The sequence below is a fragment of the Liolophura sinensis genome, chromosome 10, assembly GCF_032854445.1.
Source record: "Liolophura sinensis isolate JHLJ2023 chromosome 10, CUHK_Ljap_v2, whole genome shotgun sequence".
Classification (NCBI taxonomy): Eukaryota; Metazoa; Mollusca; class Polyplacophora; order Chitonida; family Chitonidae; genus Liolophura; species Liolophura sinensis.
In genome coordinates this window covers 24,649,719-24,677,285 of record NC_088304.1, presented here as the reverse complement: position 1 = coordinate 24,677,285, position 27,567 = coordinate 24,649,719, and the positions used below count along the sequence as shown (strand labels likewise).

Below are 27,567 nucleotides of genomic sequence, written 5' to 3'. Positions count from 1 at the left end.
TTTCCGTGCACTATATACGCAGTGTTGTCAGCGCTAATTCAGAATTAATTATTAGGTTAATTAACAGTAAATAAGCAAATCCTGTAGGAATAATTTGTCCGTAATGTGTGGATTAAAACTGTTGTTCACCAAATATGGTAAAGAAGAATTGTGCTAGCTTTGTAGTTGTTGGATTTAGGATAAGTCTTTTAATCGCTTGCATAATGAAAGTGGAGAAATAAAAAATATACGCAAGGTTCCGGCGAGGATCGAACTCGCGACCTTCTGCGTGTTAAGCAGACGTGATAACCACTACACCACGGAACCACTGATTTCAGGACGACTGTATTGACCACGTGGGTAAATATATATGAAGTTTGTTGTTTTTCTCCTAGCAGGTATGCGGTGGAGCCATTTCACCTGGTTTGAGTGATATATATATATATATATATATATATATATATATATATATATATATATATATATATATATATATATATATATATATATATATACAATTTTCACTAAAGATGGAAACGCTGAGGAGCCGTAGTATCTCCGGAAAACCACAGAAAACATGGAGAAACTCATCAATGTAGATGACTTAGCAATATAACACAGAGCTCACTGGGGATATTAGATGAATACTGATTAATTAATTTTTTTTTCAAAGTGTCATGCATGCGCGCAGCATATTGAATATAACTTTAAAATACTCAATATCGCTGTTTGCAACAATCAAACAGAAAGGAATGAAGAGAAAAATAGGTTCTGGCGAGGTTCGAACTCGCGACCTTCTGCGTGTAAAGCAGACGTGATAACCACTACACCACAGAACCACACACTTGTAGGCTTTGTGGTCCAGTGTATTGAATACTATAAATTACGACTGTAAGATCGCGTTTGTCACCCAGTGATGATCAATATCTCCAGGTGTGACCACAGGTCAAACAGGCAGGCACAGATACCTGATCCAATCAATAAGTCTTTTCTTCATTAGTTTGCATGTGTATAAGGCTATCCACTGTATATCACACGTGGCAACTTAGATATTCAGGAAAACGCATGTAACTGTATGTACAGAAACATAGAGGTATATTGTATATTGAAATATTTAGAAAATAAGACTCACACTACCCTGTAGGATGCATGTACTTTTAGGGTAGTGTTGGATTAAATTCCCGTGTATAAGGCAACTATAACTTGTAAAAAGAGAATGAGGAGAGAATACATTATTTAACCATATATATACATCAACAAACAGACTATAGGAGCTGGACGACAAGCTGTCGGCTGTTATAATACTGCAAAAAAAAAAAAAATTAATAAAAAAATGAAAAAAATAAAATAAAATAACGAGCTTGCTAAGATTCGCACCTGGAATCTCCTGATCCGTGGTCAGGCGCGTTATACATTGCGCCACAAGCCCCTAAAGATTACAAAAATCTAAAATTTGTAGGTGTTAGGCGTTGAGTCCGCGCTCACCTTACCCCACCGTTTAGGTAAGCTTGTAAAGGTGTTGTGCAGTGTCGCGCCAAAACGGACCAATGGGGTGGATGGGTTGGATGTTCTTTTTTCCCGCTCGGATATTTCGTTGACGTCCGCAGCGCGTCCTCCAATGAGCGAGGAACGTGACGGACCAATGAATGACAGGAGAGTGAAAACGTCGGCATGCAAAGTTTGGTTCAGCAGCTCTTTCAGACCCTTCGCGCCCAAACTGACGAATGGGTGACCGCCCGGTGTTGGATCCTGAATTTCATTGACGTTCGCGTGGACGCCCAGTATCAATCTTTTGCAACATTGTTTCATTTTTATGAAACATTAAATATATTGATCAGGGGAGCGAAAAACGTCGGCTTGTAAAGATGGGTTGAGTAGCTCCTTCAGCTCCTTCGGGCCCAAACTGACCAATGGGTGACCGTGCGGTGTTGGCACCTGAATTTCGTTGACGTCCGCGCGGATGGGATAAAATTGAGGTGTGTGAGCCGTGAAGAGAGCAAACCTACGTAGGCAACGCCAGACCACATTCACCCAGAGACGCTACGAGGATAACTGGCTGAGGCATGAGCGAAACGCAGCACACAGAGGGAGGGGAGAGCTTGACGTGCCCTACCTGTGCCCGGAAGTTTCCCTGATGGACACATTTGGTCCGGCACCAACAGGTGCACGATAGGAAAGAGCGGGTCTACACATGTAAAGCGTGCCAGAAGACGTTTTACCGGTTGTGGGATTGGCGAGTGCATCGACGTGCTGAACACGGAAGGTAAGTCACACACATACACACGCACACACGCACACACGCACACACACTGTGGTTTGAGATTAATGGATTGATGCGGGAAATGAGATAGACAACCGAGAAAAAGAAACTGTACTAATTAAATCTGCGGGTATTCTCTTGCACTGGGCGTGTAATTTGTGGTAAAATGACATGATAATGTGGAAATGAATTCTATTTATTTCCTCAATATAATTCCAACTTGCATACACATGTGCAAATGAACAGGAGGGGTAAAATATAATCAAATTTAACCTGTATAGTTTATTTTGCTTGTTACAACGTGTGATACGTAGTTGTTGATCCAAAGCCTTGCAGGCTGTATGTACAAAGCTTGTTCAGCAGAGGATTTGCTGGTGCTTGTGAAACCTGATCAAAATGCTTTGTCCTCCATATTCTCACTGTTATTCCTCTGTAGCCAAAGATACAACTTGGTATCAAATGAGTTTGTATATACTGTCAATATCTATCTTTTTGCAACATTGTTTCATTTTTATGAAACATAAATATGTTGATACATAAATATGCCAAAGCCAAGTGTTCCATCCTTTATGTAAATCTGTGTAATTATAAGTTTAATTTGACAAAGGCCAATATGTAATAGCTTTGTGATATCAGCCCTATAGTGTACAATGTGTATGTATGGCGTTATGTGGTGTTCTATACATCTTAAACATTGCGTGCACACTTTAAATACAGAATGATTGCATATTTGTGATATTTGTGTAGCTCTTCAGTCATGCAATGTTTTTGTTTTTGTGATCATTTGGAAGGTGACAAATTCTGAGAAAGAAGGTATGCTGTAATTTATTCATATTCGAGAAGGACGAAGAGAGAAACAAAAATTTCAAATGATGTTACTGTGCATGTCTGGGAAGAGCTTTGAAAATGCTGTTCTGCAGACCAGTTAGGCTGTTTTCATGTGTTGATATGTAATTTTACATTTGTACAAACAAAACTTGTACCGAGTCAACTACACTTCGAGGTTCAAGCTCGAATAAATCACTCAAACTCAACAAACAACTGAAAGTTCTAACTGATCTGGATTTGAAATTGAATACTCAACTAAAATTTAAAACCTGGGTATTTGGGGGAGATTGGACTATAGTTTTCCAAAGGAATATTAATTTTTGTTAGCTTCAGCACCTAAACTTTTTCTTTTGACGATCGGGGTGCTGCGAAGGACAAGTCCATCTCAATACGTTGATAAAATCGCGGGGGAATCAAAGCTGATTGGATCATTTTATACCTAAATATTATGTACAACTTTTTTAATGACATATTGCAGCAGATGTATGTGAATAACCCCAACAGAGAATACGGCAAAGTTGCCACCTGGCCCGTTAGACAAAAAATCAATAACGCTATCGACAAACCCCCACAGACGCTGGCTGACACTGTGCGCGGGGTGTCGCGTCATCACACGCTACAGACCTTTACACCAAGTCACCGTGTTATGCGACCGTACTACTACCAGCGATTACTGTAGTTATACTATATTATAGTTATACAATATTATAGTTATACTCTACTATAATTATACTATACTATAGCTATACGATACTATAGTTATACGATACTATTGTTATACCATAGCTATAGTTATACTATACCATGGTTAAACTATACTATTTTATAGCTATACTAGACTATAATTATACTATACTGTACTGTACTATATTATACCATAGTTACACTATACTATAGTTATACTATACTATGGTTAAGCTATACTGTACTAAATTAGACTATAATTATACTATACTATATCAAACTATACTATACTATACTTTAGTTATATTATACTATACTATAGTTATACCATACTATAGTTATACCATACTATAGTTATACCATACTATAGTTATATTATACTATAGTTATACTATACTATACTATACTCTACTCTGCATTACAGAGAACCGCTTTCCCCGCAAACGAAGCCAGCTCGAGTGACGGGGTCCCAGTAAGTGTACAGACGGATGAGTCGAACAAGAAAAAGTGGAGGATGCCAGCGAGCCACTTCCAACCCGACCCAACTCAACGCCTAGACTATCTCTTGCCTATCAGTGCGAGCGACATACGACAACTGTATCGGCCGCATTTGCGTTCCATCCGCCAGCATTTCCATCGCGGCATGCCGGTGCAGGACCTCTACAACCACCGACTCAGCGATCTCGGTGCCATGGACGAGTATCTGAACGCTATCTATGACGACGAGCCCACAGCGTTCACCGTCAACTACAGCGGGAGGTCTGGTCGATCGCGCCTGGTGGTTGTTTGTTGAGACCAGCAGCAGCAGCGTACGCTTTGCGCTGCAACTGTAGGATGTGGGGTGGAGAGCCACGTGGTAAGCATTCCACAGCAAGTTAGTCAGCGCCGACCCAAGCTCTGACTTCAGCGAAGCGGGGTTCGGCTGCTCCAGACTGCATGTCACCGCCTGCGTGTTGTCGCCATCGTCGCCGACGCCGATGCCTGTCTCTTCCTCGGCTGCTACCAGCAACATGTCGATGTCTTGGATGGCTTCTACCAGGTTTTGCCAGTTGGTTAGGTAGTTGAGGGTGACACCTTCTTTGGTCGGGTAGGGCGGACCGTCAGGTCGGTATGCCCTCCATACAAGCTGATGTTTGGTCACGGCCTCGCCAGGCGATGGCAGGCACACCTTCTTCTCGGCAGACTCTGGCAGCAAAGGGCTAGCAGAAGCGGATCATGTCATACTGACAGCGTAGCGTCTCTGGGTGAACGTGGTCTGGCGTTGCCTAGGCAGGCATGATAGCCGTAGTAGCTTGCTGTCTTCACGGCTCACACACCTCAATTTTATCCCATCCGCGCGGACGTCAACGAAATTCAGGAACGCGAAGGAGCTGTTTAACCCAACTTTACAAGCCGGCGTTTCGCTCCCCTGTCGCTCATTGGCCCGTCACGTTCCTCGCTCATTGGAGGACACGATGCAAACGTCAACGAAATATCCGAGCGGGAAAAAAACATCCAAACAACCCACCCCATTGGTCCGTTTTGTCGCGACACTGTTCAACACTCAACTTTACAAGCCTACCCTAACGGTGGGGCAGGGTGAGCCCGGACGTCACACCTCAACCTGCTCCACCATCCCCTCCGCCACCTCAATCGGACACGTTCGGCCCATTCCCTACTACCCACCTGCCTCCAGAAATGAAGGCTGTGGTTACTGGAGAAGCTGTTTTGTAATAAGACAGCGCCGGAAAATAGTGTTATGTATTTTCTTTAAATTTGAACAAGGGCAACGTAAACACGTGCAAACAATTAACACCTGTCTACAGTCGAGAACAGGTATCATATACCTTTATGAATTTATATTATGGAATTAAAAATAACAACGCTGTGTGACTTTCAAAGAAATCCTCCGGCGTGAAAACAAGAATAGGTTCCGGCGAGGATCGAACTCGCGACCTTCTGCGTGTTAAGCAGACGTGATAACCACTACACCACGGAACCGATGTTGCTTATATTGTGTGCGTAGGACACCTGAACAAAAACGTGTAGGTGTAAGTTGGTTAAATTGGTCAGGCGAGGTTCGGTGCACCACGCAGTGTTGTCAGCGCTAATCCAGAATTCATTATTCGGTTAATTAGCAGTAAATAAGCAAAACCTGTAGGACTGATTTATCCGTATGTTTGATTGTGGTATAACATTGTACTTTCTTACTTATGACGGCTGCCGTACGTGGGAAGGTCTCCCAGCAACCTGCGGATAGTCGTGGGTTTTCCCCGGGCTCTACCCGGTTTCCTCCCACCATAATGCTGGCCGCCGTCGTATAAGTGAAATATTCTTGAGTACGGCGTAAAACACCAATCAGACAAGTAAATAAATACTTATGACAGCTGGCAGATAACACGTGAATGTACACCACAGTGTGTGGATTAAAACTGGTGTTCGCCAATTAAGGTAAATAGGTATTGTGCTAGTTTTGTAGTAGTTGGATCTAGGATAAGTCTTTTCATCGCTTGCATAATGAAATTAGATGTATAAAAATAATTAAATAAAAGATAAACTGATTTTCTGTATGTTTGTTTTCTTGACTGTGGATTGTTTGTTTGTTAACTCACCTTAATTGGACCATGTTCCACGCTGCAGCAAAAGATTCCAACAAGCAGGTACGTTTCCCTTACCGACAGTGATACAAGGACGGTCACAACATCCCACTAAGTGAGAATACAGGCTGTCTTGTCAATCATTTCGGGTCCGAAACATTTTAGTATTATGGCCCTCAATCCATCAAATGACAATTAAAAGGTCAGCCGAAAAAAAAATAGAAAAAAAACCCCACATATTCCAGGTTCCGGCGAGGATCGAACTCGCGACCTTCTGCGTGTTAAGCAGACGTGATAACCACTACACCACGGAACCTCTGATATCAACAACGTGTAAATTTCTCACGTGTTAAATATACAAATATACAAATGTGTGAAACATTTCACCTCGTTTGATTTTTTTTCTTGGTTGGTGTTTTACCCCAAACTAGAGAATATTTCACTTATACGACGGCGGCCAGCATTATGGTGGGTGGAAACCGGACAGAGCCCAGGGGAAACTCACGACCATCCGCAGGTTGCAGGCAGACCTTTCCACGTACGGCCAGAGAGGCAGTCAGCATGAGCTGGACTTGAACTCACAGCGACCGCATTGGTCACCTCGTTTGAGTAGTTTTTTTGAAATACGCCTATGTAAATATATGCATATATTTCGTTCTGTTATTTCTTTGTTAACGTGTCATACACGTGCACAGTGCAGAGTATATAACTTTAAATACACTCAGTATCGATGTTAGCTACAATTAAAAAGAATGAAGAAGAAGAAGAAGAAAAAAAAAGAAAAAAAAAGGGAATGGCAAGGTATGAACTCGCGACCTTCTGCGTGTAAAGCACCCTCGTAGACTTTGTGGTCCAGTGTATTTACTCCTATAAAGCATGTCGGTAAGATCGCGTTTGTCACCCAGTGATGATCAATATCTCCAGGTGTGACCACAGGTCAAACAGACATGTACAGATACCTGATCCAATCAATAAGTCTTTTCTTCATTAGTTTGCATGTGTATAAGGCTCTGCACTGTATATCACACGTGGCACCTATATACTGGAACATATATGAAGTTTGTGGTTTTTCTCCTAGCAGGTATGCGGTGGAGCCATTTCACCTCGTTTGAGTGATATACATATATACAATTTTCACTAAAGATGGAAACGCTGAGGAGCCGTATTATTACCGGAAAACCACAGAAAACATGGAGAAACTCATCAATGTAGATTACTTGGCAAATATAACACAGCGCTCACTGGGGATATTAGAGTGAGTGAGTGCCTGGGGATATTAGATGAATGCTGATTAATTTTTTTTCAACGTGTCATGCATGCGCGCAGCATATTGAATATAACTTTAAAAATACTCAATATCGCTGTTTGCAACAATTAAACAGAAAGGAATGAAGAGAAAAATAGGTTCTGGCGAGGTTCGAACTCGCGACCTTCTGCGTGTAAAGCAGACGTGATAACCACTACACCACAGAACCTTACAACTGTTGGTGACTGATCCAGTGTATTTAATCCTATATAGCACGACGGTAAGAAGGCGTTTGTCACCCAGTGATGATCAATATCTCCAGGTGTGACCACAGGTCAAACAGACAGGTACAGATACCTGATCCAATCAATAAGTCTTTTCTTCATTAATTTGCATGTGTATAAGGCAATGCAGTGTATATCACAAGTGGCAACTTAGATATTCAGAAAAATGCATGTAACTGTATGTACAGAAACATAGAGGTATATTGTATATTGAAATACTTAGAAAATAAAACTCACACTACCCTGTAAGATGCATGTACTTTTAGGGTAGTGTTGGATTAAATTCCCGTGTATAAGGCAACTATAACTTGTAAAAAGAGAATGAGGAGAGAATACATTATTTAACCATATATATACATCAACAAACAGGCTATAGGAGCTGGACGACAAGCTGTCGGCTGTTTATAATACTGCAAAAAAAAAAAAAAATTAATAAAAAAATGAAAAAAATAAAATAAAAATAACGAGCTTGCTAAGATTCGCACCTGGAATCTCCTGATCCGTAGTCAGGCGCGTTATACATTGCGCCACAAGCCCCTAAAGATTACAAAAATCTAAAATTTGTAGGTGTTAGGCGTTGAGTCCGCGCTCACCCTATCCCACCGTTTAGGTAAGCTTGTAAAGGTGTTGTGCAGTGTCGCGTCAAAACGGACCAATAGGGTGGGTGGGTTGGATGTTCTTTTTTCCCGCTCGGATATTTCGTTGACGTCCGCAGCGCGTCCTCCAGTGAGCGAGGAACGTGACTGACCAATGAATGACAGGAGAGTGAAAACGTCGGCATGCAAAGTTTGGTTCAGCAGCTCTTTCAGACCCTTCGCGCCCAAACTGACGAATGGGTGACCGCCCGGTGTTGGCACCTGAATTTCATTGACGTTCGCGTGGACGCCCAGTATCAATCTTTTGCAACATTGTTTCATTTTTATGAAACATTAAATATATTGATCAGAGGAGCGAAAACGTTGGTTTGTAAAGATGGGTTGAGTAGCTCCTTCAGCTCCTTCGGGCCCAAACTGACCAATGGGTGACCGTGCGGTGTTGGTGCCTGAATTTCGTTGACGTCCGCGCGGATGGGATAAAATTGAGGTGTGTGAGCCGTGAAGAGAGCAAACCTGCGTAGGCATCGCCAGACCACATTCACCCAGAGACGCTACGAGGATAACTGGCTGAGGCATGAGCGAACGCAGCACACATAGGGAGGAGAGAGCTTGACGTGCCCTACCTGTGCCCGGAAGTTTCCCTGATGGACACATTTGGTCCGGCACCAACAGGTGCACGATAGGAAAGAGCGGGTCTACACCCGCGTGCCAGAAGACGTTTTACCGGTTGTGGGATTGGCGAGTGCATCGACGTGCTGAACACGGAAGGGTAAGTCACACACATACACACGCACACACGCACACACACTGTGGTTTGAGATTAATGGATTGATGCGGGAAATGAGATAGACAACCGAGAAAAAGAAACTGTACTGATTAAATCTGAGGATATTCTCTTGCACTGGGCATGTAATTTGTGGTAAAATGACATGATAATGTGGAAATGAATTCTATTTATTTCCTCAATATAATTCCAACTTGCATACACATGTGCAAATGAACAGAAGGGGTAAAATATAATCAAATTTGACCTGTATAGTTTATTTTGCTTGTTACAACGTGTGATACGTAGTTGTTGATCCAAAGCCTTAAAGGCTGTATGTACAAAGTTCAGCGGAGGATTTGCTGGTGCTTGTGAAATCTGATCAAAATGCTTTGTCCTCCATATTCTCACTGTTATTCCTCTGTAAGATACAACTTGGTATCAAATGTGTTTGTATATGCTGTCAATATCTGTCTTTTTGCAACATTGTTTTTTTATGAAACATAAATATGTTGATACATAAATATGCCAAAGCCAAGTGTTCCATCCTTTATGTAAATCTGTGAAATTATAAGTTTAATTTGACAAAGGCCAATATGTAATAGCTTTGTGATTTCAGCAATATAGTGCACAATGTGTATGTATGGCGTTATGTGGTGTTCTATCCATCTTAAACATTGCGTGCACACTTTAAATACAGAATGATTTGTGATTAAGTGGCATGTAGCTCTTCAGTCATGCAACGTTTTTGTTTTTGTGATCATTTGGAAGGTGACAAATTCTGAGAAAGAAGGTATGCTGTAATTTATTCATATTCGAGAAGAACGAAGAGAGAAATAAAAATTTAAAATGATGTTACTGTGCATGTCTGGGAAGAGCTTTGAAAATGCTGTTCTGCAGACCAGTTATGCTGTTTTCATGTGTTGATATGTAATTTACATTTGTACTATCAAACTTGTACCGAGTCAACTACACTTCGAGGTTCAAGCTCGAATAAATCACTCAAACTCAGTAAGCAACTGAAAGTTCTAACTGATCTGGAGTTGAGGTTTAATACTCAACTAAAATTTAAAACCTGGGTATTTGGGGGAGATTGGACTATAGTTTTCCAAAGGAATATTAATTTTTGTTAGCTTCAGCACCTAAACTTTTTCTTTTGACGATCGGGGTGCTGCGAAGGAGTCTCACTTGCTAGGATTAAAGGACAAGTCCATCTCAATACGCTGATAAAATCGAGGGGGAATCAAAGCTGATTTGAACTTTATTGGATCATTTTATACCTAATTATTATGTATAACTATTTTAATGACACATTGCAGCACATGTATGTGAATTACCCCAACAGAGACCAGTAATTACTGTAGTTATACTATATTATAGTTATACAATATTATAGTTATACTCTACTATAATTATACTATACTATAGCTATACGATACTATAGTTATACGATACTATTGTTATACCATAGCTATAGTTATACTATACCATGGTCAAACTATGCTATTTTATAGCTTTACTAGACTATAATTATATTATACTGTACTGTACTATATTATACCATAGTTACACTATACTATAGTTATACTATACTATGGTTAAGCTATACTGTACTAGACTATAATTATACTGTACTATATCAAACTATACTATACTATACTATACTATACTATTCTATACTATACTATACTATACTATAATATACTATACTATAGTTATATTATACTATACTATAGTTATATCATACTATATTTATATCATACTATAGTTATATTATTCTATAGTTATACTATACTATACATTATACTCTGCTCTGCTCTGCTCTACTCTACTCTACTCTACTCTACTCTACTCTGCATTACAGAGAACCGCTTTCCCCGCAAACGAAGCCAGCTCGAGTGACGGGGTCCCAGTAAGTGTATAGACGGATGAGTCCAACAAGAAAAAGTGGAAGATCCCAGCGAGCCACTTCCAACCCGACCCAACCCAACGCCTAGACTAACTGTATCAACCGCATTTGCGTTCCATCCGCCAGCATTTCCATCGCGGCATGCCGGTGCAGGACCTCTACAACCACCGGCTCAGCGATCTCGGTGCCATGGACGAGTATCTGAACGCTATCTATGACGACGAGCCCACAGCGTTCACCGTCAACTACAGCGGGAGGTCTGGTCGATCGCGCCCGGTCGTTGTTTGTTGAGACCAGCAGCAGCAGCGTACGCTTTGCGCTGCAACTGTAGGATGTGGGGTGGAGAGCCACGTGGTAAGCATTCCACAGCAAGTTAGTCAGCGCCGACCCAAGCTCTGACTTCAGCGAAGCGGGGTTCGGCTGCTCCAGACTGCATGTCACCGCCTGCGTGTTGTCGCCATCGTCGCCGACGCCGGTCTCTTCCTCGGCTGCTACCAGCAACATGTCGATGTCTGGGATGGCTTCTACCAGGTTTTGCCAGTTGGTTAGGTAGTTGAGGGTGACACCTTCCTTGGTCGGGTAGGGCGGACCGTCGGGTCGGTATGCCCTCCATACAAGCTGATGTTTGGTCACGGCCTCACCAGGCGATGGCAGGCACACCTTCTTTTCGGCAGACTCTGGCAGCAAAGGGCTAGCAGAAGCGGATCGTTTCAGACTGACAGCGTAGCGTCTCTGGGTGAACGTGGACTGGCGTTGTTTAGGCAGGCATGATAGCCGTAGTGGCTTGCTGTCTTCAAGGCTTACACATCTCAATTTTATCCCATCCGCGCGGACGTCAAAGAAATTCAGGAACGCGAAGGAGCTGTTCAACCCAACATTGCAAGCCGGCGTTTCGCTCCCCTGTCTCTCATTGGCCCGTCACGTTCCTCGCTCATTGGAGGACGCGATGCGAACGTCAAAGAAATATCCGAGCGGGAAAAAAAACATCCAAACAACCCACCCCATTGGTCCGTTTTGGTGCGACACTGTTCAACATTCAAATTTACAAGCCTACCCTAACGGTGGGGCAGGGTGAGCCCGGACTCAACGTCACACCTCAACCTCCTCCACCATCCCCTCCGCCACCTCAGTCGGACACGTTCGGCCCATTCCCTACTACCCACCTGCCTCCAGAAATGAAGGCTGTGGTTACTGGAGAAGCTGTTTTGTAATAAGACAGCGCCGGAAAATAGTGTTATGTATTTTCTTTAAATTTGAACAAGGGCAACGTAAACACGTGCAAACAATTAACACCTGTCTACAGTCGATAACAGGTATCATATACTCGCGACCTTCTGCGTGTTAAGCAGACGTGATAACCACTACACCACGGAACCGATGTTGCTTAAATTGTTTGCGTAGGACACCTGAACAAAAACGTGTAGGTGTAAGTTGGTTAAATTGGTCAGGTGAGGTTCGGTGCACTACGCGGTGTTGTCAGCGCTAATTCAGAATTAATTATTCGGTTAATTAGCAGTAAATAAGCAAAACCTGTAGGACTGATTTATCCGTATGTTTGATTGTGGTATAACGTTGTACTTTCTTACTTATGACGGCTGCTGTACGTGGGAAGGTCTCCCAGCAACCTGCGGATGGTCGTGGGTTTTCCCCGGACTCTACCCGGTTTCCTCCCACCATAATGCTGGCCATAAGTGAAATATTCTTGAGTACGGCGTAAAACACCAATCAGACAAGTAAATAAATACTTATGACAACTGGTAGGTAACACGTGAATGTACAACACAGTGTGTGGATTAAAACTGGTTTTCATCAATTAAGGTAAATAGGTATTGTGCTAGTTTTGTAGTAGTTGGATCTAGGATAAGTCTTTTCATCGCTTGCATAATGAAATTAGAGGTATAAAAATAATTAAATAAAAGATAAACTGATTTTCTGTATGTTTGTTTTCTTGACTGTGGATTGTTTGTTTGTTAACTCACCTTAATTGGACCATGTTCCACGCTGCAGCAAAAGATTCCAACAAGCAGGCACGTTTCCCTTACCGACAGTGATACAAGGACGGTCACAACACCCCACTAAGAATACAGGCTAGTATAGTCTAGTCAATCATTTCGGGTCCGAAACATTTTAGTATTATGGCCCTCAATCGTCATTAACTTGCATAGCATCAAATGACAATTAAAAGGTGAGCCGAAAAAAAAATAGAAAAATAAAAAACTTATTCCAGGTTCCGGCGAGGATCGAACTCGCGACCTTCTGCGTGTTAAGCAGACGTCATAGCCACTACACCACGGAACCCCTGATATCAACAACGTGTAAATTTCTCACGTGTTAAATATACAAATATACAAATATACATGTTTGTGTGAAACATTTCACCTCGTTTGATTTTTTTTCTTGGTTGGTGTTTTACCCCAAACTAGAGAATATTTCACTTATTCGACGGCGGTCAGCATTATGGTGGGTGGAAACCGGACAGAGCCCAGGGGAAACTCACGACCATCCGCAGGTTGCAGGCAGACCTTTCCACGTACGGCCGGAGAGGAAGTCAGCATGAGCTGGACTTGAACTCACAGCGACCGCATTGGTCACCTCGTTTGAGTAGTTTTTTTGAAATACGCCTATGTAAATATATGCATATATTTCGTTCTGTTATTTCTTTGTTAACGTGTCATACACGTGCACAGTGCAGAGTATATAACTTTAAATACACTCAGTATCGATGTTAGCTACAATTAAAAAGAATGAAGAAGAAGAAGAAGAAAAAAAAAGAAAAAAAAAGGGAATGGCAAGGTATGAACTCGCGACCTTCTGCGTGTAAAGCACCCTCGTAGGCTTTGTGGTCCAGTGTATTTACTCCTATATAGCACGACTGTAAGATCGCGTTTGTCACCCAGTGATGATCAATATCCCCAGGTGTGACCACAGGTCAAACAGACAGGTACAGATACCTGATCCAATCAATAAGTCTTTTCTTCATTAGTTTGCATGTGTATAAGGCAATGCACTGTAACTCACACGTGGCAACTTAGATATTCAGAAAAATGCATGTAACTGTTTGTACAGAAACATAGAGGTATATTGTATATTGAAATATTTAGAAAATAAAACTCACACTACCCTGTAAGATGCATGTACTTTTAGGGTAGTGTTGAATTAAATTCCCGTGTATAAGGCAACTATAACTTGTAAAAAGAGAATGAGGAGAGAATACATTATTTAACCATATATATACATCAACAAACAGACTATAGGAGCTGGAAGACAAGCTGTTGGCTGTTTATAATACTACAAAAAAAAATTTATAAAAAAATGAAAAAAATAAAATAAAAATAACGAGCTTGCTAAGATTCGCACCTGGAATCTCCTGATCCGTAGTCAGGCGCCACATTATACATTGCGCCACAAGCCCCTAAAGATTACAAAAATCTAAAATTTGTAGGCGTTAGGCGTTGAGTTCGCGCTCACCCTACCCCACCGTTTAGGTAAGCTTGTAAAGGTGTTGTGCAGTGTCGCGTCAAAACGGACCAGTTGGGTGGGTGGGTTGGATGTTCTTTTTTCCCGCTCGGATATTTCGTTGACGTCCGCAGCGCGTCCTCCAATGAGCGAGGAACGTGACGGACAAATGAATGAAAGGAGAGTGAAAAGGTTGGCATGCAAAGTTTGGTTCAGCAGCTCTTTCAGACCCTTCGCGCCCAAACTGACGAGTGGGTGACCGCCCGGTGTTGGCACCTGAATTTCATTGACGTTCGCGTGGACGCCCAGTATCAATCTTTTGCAACATTGTTTCATTTTTTATGAAACATTAAATATATTGATCAGGGAACCAAAACGTCGGCTTGTAAAGTTGGGTTGAGTAGCTTCCTCAGCTCCTTCGGACCCAAACTGACCAATGGGTGACCGCGCGGTGTTGGCACCTGAATTTCGTTGACGTCCGCGCGGATGGGATAAAATTGAGGTGTGTGAGCCGTGAAGAGAGCAAACCTGCGTAGGCAACGCCAGACCACATTCACCCAGAGACGCTACGAGGATAACTGGCTGAGGCATGAGCGAACGCAGCACACAGAGGGAGGAGAGAGCTTGACGCTCGTCGCTTACCTTGGCGGCGCGGGGTGAGTTTACTTGCCAAACGTGCGCCAGGACATTTTGCAGACGGGACAGCTGGCTGAGGCATGAGCGAACGCAGCACACAGAGGAAGAGCGGTTGACGTGCCCTACCTGTGCCCGGAAGTTTTCCTGATGGACGCATTTGGTCCGGCACCAACAGGTGCAGGATAGGAAAGAGCGGGTCTACACATGTGAAGCGTGCCAGAAGACGTTTTACCGGTTGTGGGATTGGCGAGTGCATCGACGTGCTGAACACGGAAGGGTAAGTCACACACATACACACGCACACACGCACACACACTGTGGTTTGAGATTAATGGATTGATGCGGGAAATGAGATAGACAATCGAGAAAAAGAAATTGTACTGATTAAATCTGCGGGTATTCTCTTGCACTGGGCATGTAATTTGTGGTAAAATGACATGATAATGTGGAAATGAATTCTATTTATTTCCTCAATATAATTCCAACTTGCATACACATGTGCAAATGAACAGGAGGGGTAAAATATAATCAAATTTAACCTGTATAGTTTTATTTTGCTTGTCACAACGAATGATATGTAGTTGTTGATCCAAAGCCTTGCAGGCTGTATGTACAAAGCGTGTTCAGCAGAGGATTTGCTGGTGCTTGTGAAACCTGATCAAAATGCTTTGTCCTCCATATTCTCACTGTTATTCCTCTGTAAGATACAACTTGGTATCAAATGAGTTTGTATATGCCGTCAATATCTATCTTTTTGCAACATTGTTTCATTTTTATGAAACATAAATATGTTGATACATAAATATGCCAAAGCCAAGTGTTCCATCCTTTATGTAAATCTGTGTAATTATAAGTTTAATTTGACAAAGGCCAATATGTAATAGCTTTGTGATATCAGCCCTATAGTGCACAATGTGTATGTATGGCGTTATGTGGTGTTCTATCCATCTTAAACATTGCGTGCACACTTTAAATACAGAATGATTGCATATTTGTAATTAAGTGGCATGTAGCTCTTCAGTCATGCAATGTTTTTGTTTTTGTGATCATTTGGAAGGTGACAAATTCTGAGAAAGAAGGTATGCTGTAATTTATTCATATTCGAGAAGAACGAAGAGAGAAATAAAAATTTAAAATGATGTTACTGTGCATGTCTGGGAAGAGCTTTGAAAATGCTGTTCTGCAGACCAGTTATGCTGTTTTCATGTGTTGATATGTAATTTACATTTGTACAAACAAACTTGTACAGAGTCAACTACACTTCGAGGTTCAAGCTCGAATAAATCACTTAAACTCAATAAGCAACTGAAAGTTCTAACTGATCTGGAGTTGAGGTTGAATACTCAACTAAAATTTAAAACCTGGGTATTTGGGGGAGATTGGACTATAGTTTTCCAAAGGAATATTAATTTTTGTTAGCTTCAGCATCTAAACTTTTTCTTTTGACGATCGGGGTGCTGCGAAGGAGTCTCACTTGCTAGGATTAAAGGACAAGTCCATCTCAATACGCTGATAAAATCGCGGGGAAATCAAAGCTGATTTGAACTTTATTGGATCATTTTATACCTAATTATTATGTATAACTATTTTAATGACATATTGCAGCAGATGTATGTGAATAACCCCAACAGAGAATACGGCAAATTTGCCGCCTGGCCCGTTAGACAAAAAATCAATAACGCCATCGACAAACCCCCACGGACGCTGGCTGACACTGTGCGCGGGGTGTCGCGTCATCACACGCTACAGACCTTTACACCAAGTCACCGTGCTATGCGACCGCACCACTACCAGTAATTACTGTAGTTATACTATATTATAGTTATACAATATTATGGTCATACTCTACTATAATTATACTATACTATAGCTATACGATACTATAGTTATACGATACTATTGTTATACCATAGCTATAGTTATACTATACCATGGTCAAACTATGCTATTTTATAGCTTTACTAAACTACAATTATATTATACTGTACTGTACTATATTATACCATAGTTACACTATACTATAGTTATACTATACTATGGTTAAGCTATACTATAGCTATACTATACTATAGTTATACCATACTATAGTTATACCATACTATAGTTATATTATACTATAGTTATACTATATTATAGTTTATACTCTGCTCTACTCTACTCTACTGGAAGATCCCAGCGAGCCACTTCCAACCCGACCCAACCCAACGCCTAGACGATCTCTTGCCTATCAGTGCGAGCGACATAAGACAACTGTATTGGCCGCATTTGCGTTCCACCCGCCAGCATTTCCATCGCGGCATGCCGATGCAGGACCTCTACAACCACCGACTCAGCGATCTCGGTGCCATGAACGAGTATCTGAACGCTATCTATGACGACGAGCCCACAGCGTTCACCGTCAACTACAGCGGAAGGTCTGGTCTATCGCGCCCGGTGGTTGTTTGTTGAGACCAGCAGCAGCAGCGTACGCTTTGCGCTGCAACTGTAGGATGTGGGGTGGAGAGCCACGTGGTAAGCATTCCACAGCAAGTTAGTCAGCGCCGACCCAAGCTCTGACTTCAGCGAAGCCGGTTTCGGCTGCTCCAGACTGCATGTCACCGCCTGCGTGTTGTCGCCATCGTCGCCGACGCCGGTCTCTTCCTCGGCTGCTACCAGCAACATGTCGATGTCTTGGATGGTTTCTACAAGGTTTTGCCAGTTGGTTAGGTAGTTGAGGGTGACACCTTCTTTGGTCGGGTAGGGCGGACCGTCAGGTCGATATGCCCACCATGCAAGCTGATGTTTGGTCACGGCCTCGCCAGGCGATGGCAGGCACACCTTCTTCTCGGCAGACTCTGGCAGCAAAGGGCTAGCGGAAGCGGATCATTTCATACTGACAGCGTAGCGTCTCTGGGTGAACGTGGTCTGGCGTTGCCTAAGCAGGCATGATAGCCGTAGTAGCTTGCTGTCTTCACGGCTCACACACCTCAATTTTATCCCATCCGCGCGGACGTCAACGAAATTCAGGAACGCGAAGGAGCTGTTCAACCCAACTTTACAAGCCGGCGTTTCGCTCCCCTGTCGCTCATTGGCCCGTCACGTTCCTCGCTCATTGGAGGACGCGATGCGAAAGTCAACGAAATATCCAAGCGGGAAAAAAACATCCAAACAACCCACCCCATTGGTCCGTTTTGGCGCGACACTGTTCAACACTCAACTTTACAAGCCTACCCTAACGGTGGAGCAGGGTGAGCCCGGACGTCACACCTCAACCTCCTCCACCATCCCCTCCGTCACCTCAATCGGACACATTCGGCCCATTCCCTACTACCCACCTGCCTCCAGAAATGAAGGCTGTGGTTACTGGAGAAGCTGTTTTGTAATAAGACAGCGCCGGAAAATAGTGTTATGTATTTTCTTTAAATTTGAACAAGGGCAACGTAAACACCTGCAAACAATTAACACCTGTCTACAGTCGAGAACAGGTATCATATACCTTTATAAATTTATATTATGGAATTAAAAATAACAACGCTGTGTGACTTTCAAAGAAATCCTCCGGCGTGAAAACAAGAATAGGTTCCGGCGAGGATCGAACTCGCGACCTTCTGCGTGTTAAGCAGACGTGATAACCACTACACCACGGAACCGATGTTGCTTAAATTGTTTGCGTAGGACACCTGAACAAAAACGTGTAGGTGTAAGTTGGTTAAATTGGTCAGGTGAGGTTCGGTGCACAACGCAATGTTGTCAGCGCTAATTCAGAATTAATTATTCGGTTAATTAGCAGTAAATAAGCAAAACCTGTAGGACTGATTTATCCGTATGTTTGATTGTGGTATAACGTTGTACTTTCTTACTTATGACGGCAGCCGTACGTGGGAAGGTCTCCCAGCAACCTGCGGATGGTCGTGGGTTTTCCCCGGGCTCTACCCGGTTTCCTCAAACCATAATGCTGGCCGCCGTCGTATAAGTGAAATATTCTTGAGTACGGCGTAAAACACCAATCAGACAAGTAAATAAATACTTATGACAACTGGCAGGTAACACGTGAATGTACACCACAGTGTGTGGATTAAAACTGGTGTTCGCCAATTAAGGTAAATAGGTATTGTGCTAGTTTTGTAGTAGTTGGATCTAGGATAAGTCTTTTCATCGCTTGCATAATGAAATTAGAGGTATAAAAATAATGAAATAAAGGATGAACTGATATTCTGTATGTTTGTTTTTTTTGACCGTGGATTGTTTGTTTGTTAACTCATCTTAATTGGACCATGTTCCACGCTGCAGCAAAAGATTCCAACAAGCAGGCACGTTTCCCTTACCGACAGTGATACAAGGACGGTCACAACGCCCCACTAAGTGAGAATACAGGGTGTCTAGTCAATCATTTCGGGTCCGAAACATTTTAGTACTATGGCCCTCAATCGTCATTAACTTGCATTCCATCAAGTGACAAATGACATACCGAAAAAAAAACATAGAAAAATAAATAATATATGCCAGGTTCCGGCGAGGATCGAACTCGCGACCTTCTGCGTGTTAAGCAGACGTGATAACCACTACACCACGGAACCTCTGATATTAACAACGTGTAAATTTCTCACGTGTTAAATATACAAATATACATGTTTGCGTGAAACATTTCACCTCGTTTGATTTTTTTTTTCTTGATTGGTTTTTTACCCCAAACTAGAGAATATTTCATTTATACGACGGCGGTCAGCATTATGGTGGGTGGAAACCGGACAGAGCCCAGGGGAAACTCACGACCATCCGAAGGTTGCAGGCAGACCTTCCCACGTACGGCTGGAGAGGAAGTCAGCATGAGCTGGACTTGAACTCACAGCGACCGCATTGGTCACCTCGTTTGAGTAGTTTTTTTGAAATACGCCTATGTAAATATATGCATATATTTCGTTCTGTTATTTCTTTGTTAACGTGTCATACACGTGCACAGTGCAGAGTATATAACTTTAAATACACTCAGTATCGCTGTTAGCTACAATTAAAGAGGAGGGAATGCAGAAGAAGAAGAAGAAAAAAAAAAAGGTTCTGGCGAGGTTCGAACTCGCGACCTTCTGCGTGTAAAGCAGACGTGATAACCACTACACCACAGAACCACACCCTTGTAGGCTTAGTGGTCCAGTGTATTCAATACTATAAATTACGACTGTAAGATCGCGTTTGTCACCCAGTGATGATCAATATCTCCAGGCGTGACCACAGGTCAAACAGACAGGTACAGATACCTGATCTAATCAATAAGTCTTTTCTTCATTAGTTTGCATGTGTATAAGGCTCTGCACTGTATATCACACGTGGCACCTATATACTGGAACATATATGGCTGGGCGGCTTACTTACCTTGGGTAAGTCGTCTCAGTGAAGCAGCACTTGATAAAAGAGCAGTGGAAATCCGTTCTGCAACAAGGAGGCACATTACATGCATTCTCAGCATTCCTTCGTCGTCGTATGGCTGAAAAATTGTTAAGTACGACGTTTAACCCCAAACACTCGCTCACTCACTCATTCAGAAAATAAAACTCAGGCTACGCTGCTGGATGTATGTATTTTTCAGGGTAATGTTGGATTAATTTCATGTAAAGCAACTATAACATGTAAAAGAAAATATGAGGAGAGAATATTTCACTTATACGATGGCGGGCGGCATTATGTTGGGAGGAAACCGGGCAGAGCCCATTGGCAGGTTGCTGGTAGACCTTCCCACGTACGGCCGGAGAGGAAGCCAGCATGAGCTGGACTTGAACACACAGCGATAAGATCAAAGAGCAATGTGAACAATGTAAAAATTGTGAACGTCAACAAAACCTGGTTTTGGATTTACGAAGCCCACATAATTTTTTCCTCTCATGAGAAGACATTTTTCATTTTTGTTTTTCAGCAAACAATTCACTCAAAAGCATATTTATTTACGGTACCAGTATGACAGTTAATTAAATCATAAGATATAGATGGGGACACCATCTATATCTCAGTTCCATCTGTATGTCATTTTCAATGCTATTTTCCAGCCTTGCTTATTCCTCTATTTTTTTATTACCAGGATTCGCTCCTGGAATCTCCTGATACGTACTCAGACGAGTTATCCATTGCGCCACAAGCCGCTGCATTTTACAAACATCTAAAATTTGTAGGTATTAGGCGAAAAACGAAAGAGCTGGGTTGAGACATAAGTTTGCAACTAAACAAAAAGTGATATGTCTTAGGCCTACAAGAAGTGAGGATGCAGGGATCGAATCACCGCGCACTGCAGGACAACTTTAGGTTAGAGTAAACATCAAAATTAATTTTTGTATGGTGGGTATTACGGACGAACCGTTGGTATATGAATATGATTTGTCTTTGCATAATAGTGAGGGTGTATCGCTAACATTTGTAATTAATTTGTTTGTGGCCAAATTTGGTCCTTTAATCTAACAAACGTGTGCAACCATAAATTTGATCATATTTTTAGTTTTAGTATTTTTATAAATACTATCACAATTGAGATTAAACGAAAGTGAATAGAAATTTATATTCAAACACATCGTCTATTAGACACACCCATCACACCCTTCTTTAGAACATTATTATTCACAAATTATATTTTTCATTTTCATTTTTCACCATCAATCAGAAATAATTGCATATATAGGCCTATAAATACATTTGGAACACTCCTGGCAGAAGAGCTCGTTTTATTCCATGGAAAGTACAATGTCGACAGAGCGGACCTATACATTTTTGCCAGGAGTATCTGTATGCTGGTGATAATATTACAATCTGCCATACTTAAACATACACGTTGGGGCCTACATAGCAACATAACAAGGTAACACAAAAAGGAATCATAAAAACACACATGGTGGGGCCTACATAGCAAACATAACAAGGTAACACAAAAAGGAATCCTAAAAACATACATGGTGGGGCCTACATAGCAACATAACAAGGTAACACAAAAAGGAATCCTAAAAACATACATGGTGGGGCCTACATAGAAACATAACAAGGTAACACAAAAAGGAATCATAAAAACATACATGATGGGGCCTACATAGCAACATATCAAGGTAACACAAAAAGGAATCATAAAAACACACATGGTGGGGCCTACATAGCAACATAACAAGGTAACACAAAAAGGAATCATAAAAACACACATGGTGGGGCCTACATAACAACATAACAAGGTAACAGATTTAAGAAACTGTAGAGACATTTGTGCGTGTACTTTAGTTTACTTTTCTCTATATACATTTCTTGTAACCTATGTAAGCAAGCAAAGTTGTGTCTTAATTAAGCTGTTCAGTGAGATATAATTGAGGTCTAGATTTGAGACGTACGATAGGTTCGTTCTGGTTATTAATGTCTGATCGCGTTGATCTAGTCGGATAGTGATTGGAAGCAGGACACAGACCCCCATTACAACTTCCGTTTCTTCAACATTACGAATTTAATTCTGTGTATTTTAGGGTGTAAAGTCTTTTTTTGCTGCCAACCTGCCGTTTTTGGTGTACAGGTGCATGCTTGGTATCCAAATGATGGAAATTGTCTAAGCTTTGGGCAGGTATGAGTTTTAATGATGAAAGTTCGAAAGTCTGGGCGAGAGGACACAAGCAGACAGGTGGTGATGAGGCTACGAGTGACGTCCCCTTGGCGTTGCCAGGCACCACTCCCAGCTGCCGGCATAAAAAGGTCCAGATTTTGACGGTCAACCTATGTCAAGATTTTTATGACTTCTTTCGCACAGGCTGGGCCAGGTATGCACCAAAGCTTATTGGCCATGGAATATTTGGGACTGAGCTACAGCGCTAAACATAAACAGTGTCGCTTATGGTGAACTAATGGGGGTCTGTGGCCAGCAGATTGTTTTAACACATTGGTTTCGAAATTGGGAGGAATGGCATTCAAAAACAGAAATGTAGCTACTGCTTCCGCTGAGATTACATCTCTAATATCCTTGGCCGAAGTACTTTTTACAACAGCGACGTCGAAAGCGAGGCTCGTTCATTAGGCCTACGTCACCTGATTTGAGCTGACAACTTTCGCTTCATGTAAACAACTGCACTTGATGGTGAACGCACCGGAGTGTTAAGTAGTGCGCTATTTACAGGCGTATGTGGGTATTATTATCATCTCCGTCCGTACTCAATAGCGATTTAAATATATTTACACACTTACACCTTGATTTTGCGTAACAGAATTCAGTGGGGATACAACAATAGTTATCGTGGGTTCCTCACTGTTGTAGACCCTGGATGGCCGAAGACATAACCTGATATACAAGATTCTTACCATACCCAGTCAATTAGACTGCAATGACATCTTTTTGCTCATATTGCCACACGAAGAGCGGTGACTTGCTTTGCCTTCACCTCTACAGAAACGCGACTGCTTGTCTTGGCACACACGATTTCCCTTCGAACTCTCTTTTCATGCCGTCTTTCATGGGTGCCGCCATGTTAAATAACAATATTCATTTGCGAATACGTGAGTAAATAGTTCATTTTTATTTTGGATGTTTTTGGTTAACCCTGATAAGGTAAGTGCTTGATTTTTGTACCGTTGGTACAGATTTAGGCTCACGGAATCTGAAAATACTTATTAAATATCTGATACTCCTCTATCAACAATTATCCCCAAATTTGGGAGGAAATCACTGCACTGATGGCGGATGGCGGATCATGTAGAAAGGCACGTGATCTCCAATGGAGGAATAGCTTCGGGATGATAAAAAAATGATGTACTAAGAGTGATAAGGGCAGGATGTTCAGCTTTTGCTGTGAAAGAACAGAGGCGGCATGTGATCATTTCTTTTTTCATTTACTTATTTGTTTGTTGCTTTATATCGTACTCAACAATATTTAACGCATAAGACAGCAACCCACATTATGGTGAAAGGAAAGCTTGCATGCAGAGGAACCCACGGTGAAGTGTATGCATTACCCCCATAACATGTTTCCATGTGAGTAGTAAGGATACATAAGAGAAAAATACAGAAGAAACAATGTTTTCTTGTTAACAGAATGTTTTATGTGGCTTATCGACCTCAGATTTTAGATTCATTTGCACCAAGAGTGGGATGTGCAGTCATTTAAATTTATATAATCTTTCTATTTCTTTGTGACAGTCACATATTTTAATAGAGGTTGGTAAATTTAATTTATTTTTGCATGAGACGTTAAAGGGAGTTATTGTGTTTTGTTATGTTTAAGAGTAAACGACAACAACACAACTAAATGGAGTTTCTACAAAATCACTCCAGACATACATGTAAATAGGGAGAAATAAGAGATATTGTTGATATAAAGTAGGTAGAAAAGAGGTCCCAGAATAGAGCCTTGTAGAACTCCACACTGTACAGATTCAATTGATGATAAAATCTGAAAACGTTACGCATTACTTCGATTACCTAAATAGCTTCTAAACCAAGAGTTACTTTTACCTCATTCCTTTAAAACGTTCCATGTACCTTTAATATCATTGTTTGTCTTATTAAATTTGATGTCAAGGTAACGTTTTCTTGCTAAACGAATACTGTTCTTTAACTCGTTCCTGAAGGATATGTGCCTTTTTTTTTCAGACACATCACCTCTACATTTAAGGTTCAGTCGGCACAATCATTTTTTTCTTTCAAAAATATATGTCAGAAGGTCGTCTGTTGTCCACGGTTTTATGATGTTGGTAAATGGAGTCGAATAACTCGAAAACATTGGACCAAAAGTCTCCATAGCATCGGAGTGCAATCGGTTGAGTTTAGAACATAACCCTAGTTTGTATTTTGTACTTTTGATGAATATAAGCGTCATGTCCGACATTCGTATATCATTCGTAGTCCGTAAAGGGCGTTCCAAGTCAATATAATCGCAAGATCCATTTCCAAAACAACGTTTAACACAAGCTCTCAGAGACAGGTATGTAAGAAATTTTACAAATACGAAATAAAGCCGGTAACACACAAGAGAGAAGCGGTCATCAGTTTTCAATGATGCCGGGCAGAGAGTTGATATTCCAGGCATGAATTCCATATCAAAGTTCAAATTCGTAGTCCATGAATGAGTTGCAGGTCAAATAACAATTAAACAAGGTATCTCAGTCGCGCTTCGATGACAACTGTTCATAAAGGCATCATGCAGATGTAATGAGCATGGCTGCCTTTACGGCCCCTAGCCCCAGGTTAAGCGGTATTAGATACAGTTCGAAAATGACGAGCGTTACTGACCTTAACCGAACAGATTGTGATTCAGAAGTAACGGACGATCACGCCTTTCCCGTTAATATGTAAGGATACTACAAGAGGCGCCCATCTATGATGTTACATCTGACATGCTGGTCTGTATAAAAGCTGTCTACATGATAGACGGTTACGCTCGGCGACCTGCGCCATCATGTTGTTAAATACCATGTACGCGATAGATATGTACATAAGGATAAGAATAACTATAAAGAATATGCTGTTTATATATAACTAATCGGGAATGGAAAGGGATACTATAACGGTTAGACACTGTAGCTATGAAGGGGATATGCGCCCAAAACATATGGTACTGAGAGCCATGTTTAAACTGGGCGTGTGATTTTTATCAAATTTGGCCGAATTCGAACCTGGAATAACTGATCAGTAAACAGACGCGTTATCCGCTTCACACCCGGCTCCATACAGGCCTCAGTGAATGTTCAGAATCATAAAGGCCACGCTAAAGCGGATCGTTTTGTGTGATGACGGCCAACAGTCCATCCTCAACGTCTTAATGGCCTGTATCTTCTACATTTACTATCCCTTGGATCTCACCTCTTGTGGGCACGTGTAAATAAGGGAGACTGTTCAGTACAACACTTTTATCGCCAAGGGTAGTTGTCATGGAAACCTGATTGACAATTCACCTGTATTTAAATTCGTGTCGACGCTGCAACTCCAAATGCTTTGCTTTTGCAGTTTTGATTTTTAGTGGATACATATATTTATACAGTGGTGACGATTCTCATTTGTCCATATGTAATTTTGAATTTGCTATTAATGCATGAATGAGCCCAGCGCTTTACGGTTCAGAAAAATGCTGCGGAGATAAATTTATTCGTTTCTAAAGAAAATATTTTTTCAGCTACGTATATCGGTGTTCACATCCATCCCGGCGCGTGACACGTGATCTAAGTGTGGGCCATACGGGTATAGCAGGCACGAGTTCTCGCGAGACCATGTAAGATCAGCTGAACAACGACAACGAGAGAGGTCAGCAACTTTATACCACATGCATGGCCCCGAGCACATGCAGCGGAGGCCGGTAATTATTCCATCATTAGATCGACGAAAGCAGTGTCATCGAGCCGGCCCTTTATAAGCATCTGAGCCAGTAGGATCCCAAAATATCGCTCAACTGTAGAAATGCAGTGTATAGGTAGGATATATATTAAATTATAATCATAGAATCTACAAACACAAAGCAAAGGTTAATTAGTAAAATATCTCGTTTCCACAGCTGTTTATTTCGTATGTTTTCCATTGAGCGATATCACATTACGGCAGATAAAAATCCTGTGTAGTATATGTGTAGTACATCAGCGTCTATGTTACAGCGTATATGTTACAGCGTCTATGTTCATAATGTATATCTGTATATAAACAAAAAGTTATACGCATTCACACACATATACTCTTTATAGCATATACAGGTGTATAACGGTTCCATTAAACACATCAGTGCGACGTAGATTAAACAGTTCGGAATGTTGTATATCGTTTCATAAATTACACTTCGTATAGCAAAGCGTAGACGTGTAACGTCTATCAGTGCAAGGTTAATTTTTGAAAATAACTGTAGTATAATTTGAATTTCCTGAAAAGAGCGTTTAGCAAATGCACCAAGTTCCGTGATTCTGTGAATGCTTTTTGTATATAGGAGATATTAAAATAACCCGAGACAACCATAACCCTATATATAGTTGTTTTCACATGGTCATGATATTGTGCTTGGGCAGGTCTTAAAATGAAGCCAATTCTTTAACAAAAGGAGAATGAAGTAACAGAAATTCACTAACGAACAGAAACATAACAAAATGACTGATTGGAACATCTGCTGAATAAAATGCAAAGCCCAGAAAATATACCCCTTTTTTCACATACGATAATGACTGCATTTTGACATACAAATTATGTATATATACTACGATCTACAAATATATATATATATATATACAAAATAGTACTTTTCGTCACGGACTGCTGGGAAGGTAAATGCAAGCTACAAATAACTAGCATTCATATATTGCTCATTCATCCTTCTTTGCAAAGCTTTTCACTCTTTTTTCATGTGCCTATACAGTATGTTGTACTCTCTAAACACACCCATATCTAACCATGCACAGAA

At 41.4% G+C, this 27,567-nt stretch overlaps 9 non-coding genes across 9 annotated transcripts; all 9 read right to left on the bottom strand.

Moving 5' to 3' along the window:
• Positions 1–233: 233 nt before the first annotated feature.
• Positions 234–306, bottom strand: Trnav-aac (transfer RNA valine (anticodon AAC)). Its single transcript has one exon. It is a non-coding gene; the product is annotated as a tRNA-Val (tRNA).
• Positions 307–745: 439 nt separating this feature from the next.
• Positions 746–818, bottom strand: Trnav-uac (transfer RNA valine (anticodon UAC)). Its single transcript has one exon. It is a non-coding gene; the product is annotated as a tRNA-Val (tRNA).
• A 4,840-nt stretch (positions 819–5,658) lies between these two features.
• Positions 5,659–5,731, bottom strand: Trnav-aac (transfer RNA valine (anticodon AAC)). Its single transcript has one exon. It is a non-coding gene; the product is annotated as a tRNA-Val (tRNA).
• An 839-nt stretch (positions 5,732–6,570) lies between these two features.
• Trnav-aac (transfer RNA valine (anticodon AAC)) lies at positions 6,571–6,643 on the bottom strand. Its single transcript has one exon. It is a non-coding gene; the product is annotated as a tRNA-Val (tRNA).
• Positions 6,644–7,729: 1,086 nt separating this feature from the next.
• Trnav-uac (transfer RNA valine (anticodon UAC)) lies at positions 7,730–7,802 on the bottom strand. Its single transcript has one exon. It is a non-coding gene; the product is annotated as a tRNA-Val (tRNA).
• Positions 7,803–13,350: 5,548 nt separating this feature from the next.
• Trnav-aac (transfer RNA valine (anticodon AAC)) lies at positions 13,351–13,423 on the bottom strand. The gene has a single exon. It is a non-coding gene; the product is annotated as a tRNA-Val (tRNA).
• A 5,350-nt stretch (positions 13,424–18,773) lies between these two features.
• On the bottom strand, positions 18,774–18,846 carry Trnav-aac (transfer RNA valine (anticodon AAC)). The gene has a single exon. It is a non-coding gene; the product is annotated as a tRNA-Val (tRNA).
• An 854-nt stretch (positions 18,847–19,700) lies between these two features.
• On the bottom strand, positions 19,701–19,773 carry Trnav-aac (transfer RNA valine (anticodon AAC)). The gene has a single exon. It is a non-coding gene; the product is annotated as a tRNA-Val (tRNA).
• A 473-nt stretch (positions 19,774–20,246) lies between these two features.
• Trnav-uac (transfer RNA valine (anticodon UAC)) lies at positions 20,247–20,319 on the bottom strand. Its single transcript has one exon. It is a non-coding gene; the product is annotated as a tRNA-Val (tRNA).
• Between the last annotated feature and the right edge of the window lie 7,248 nt (positions 20,320–27,567).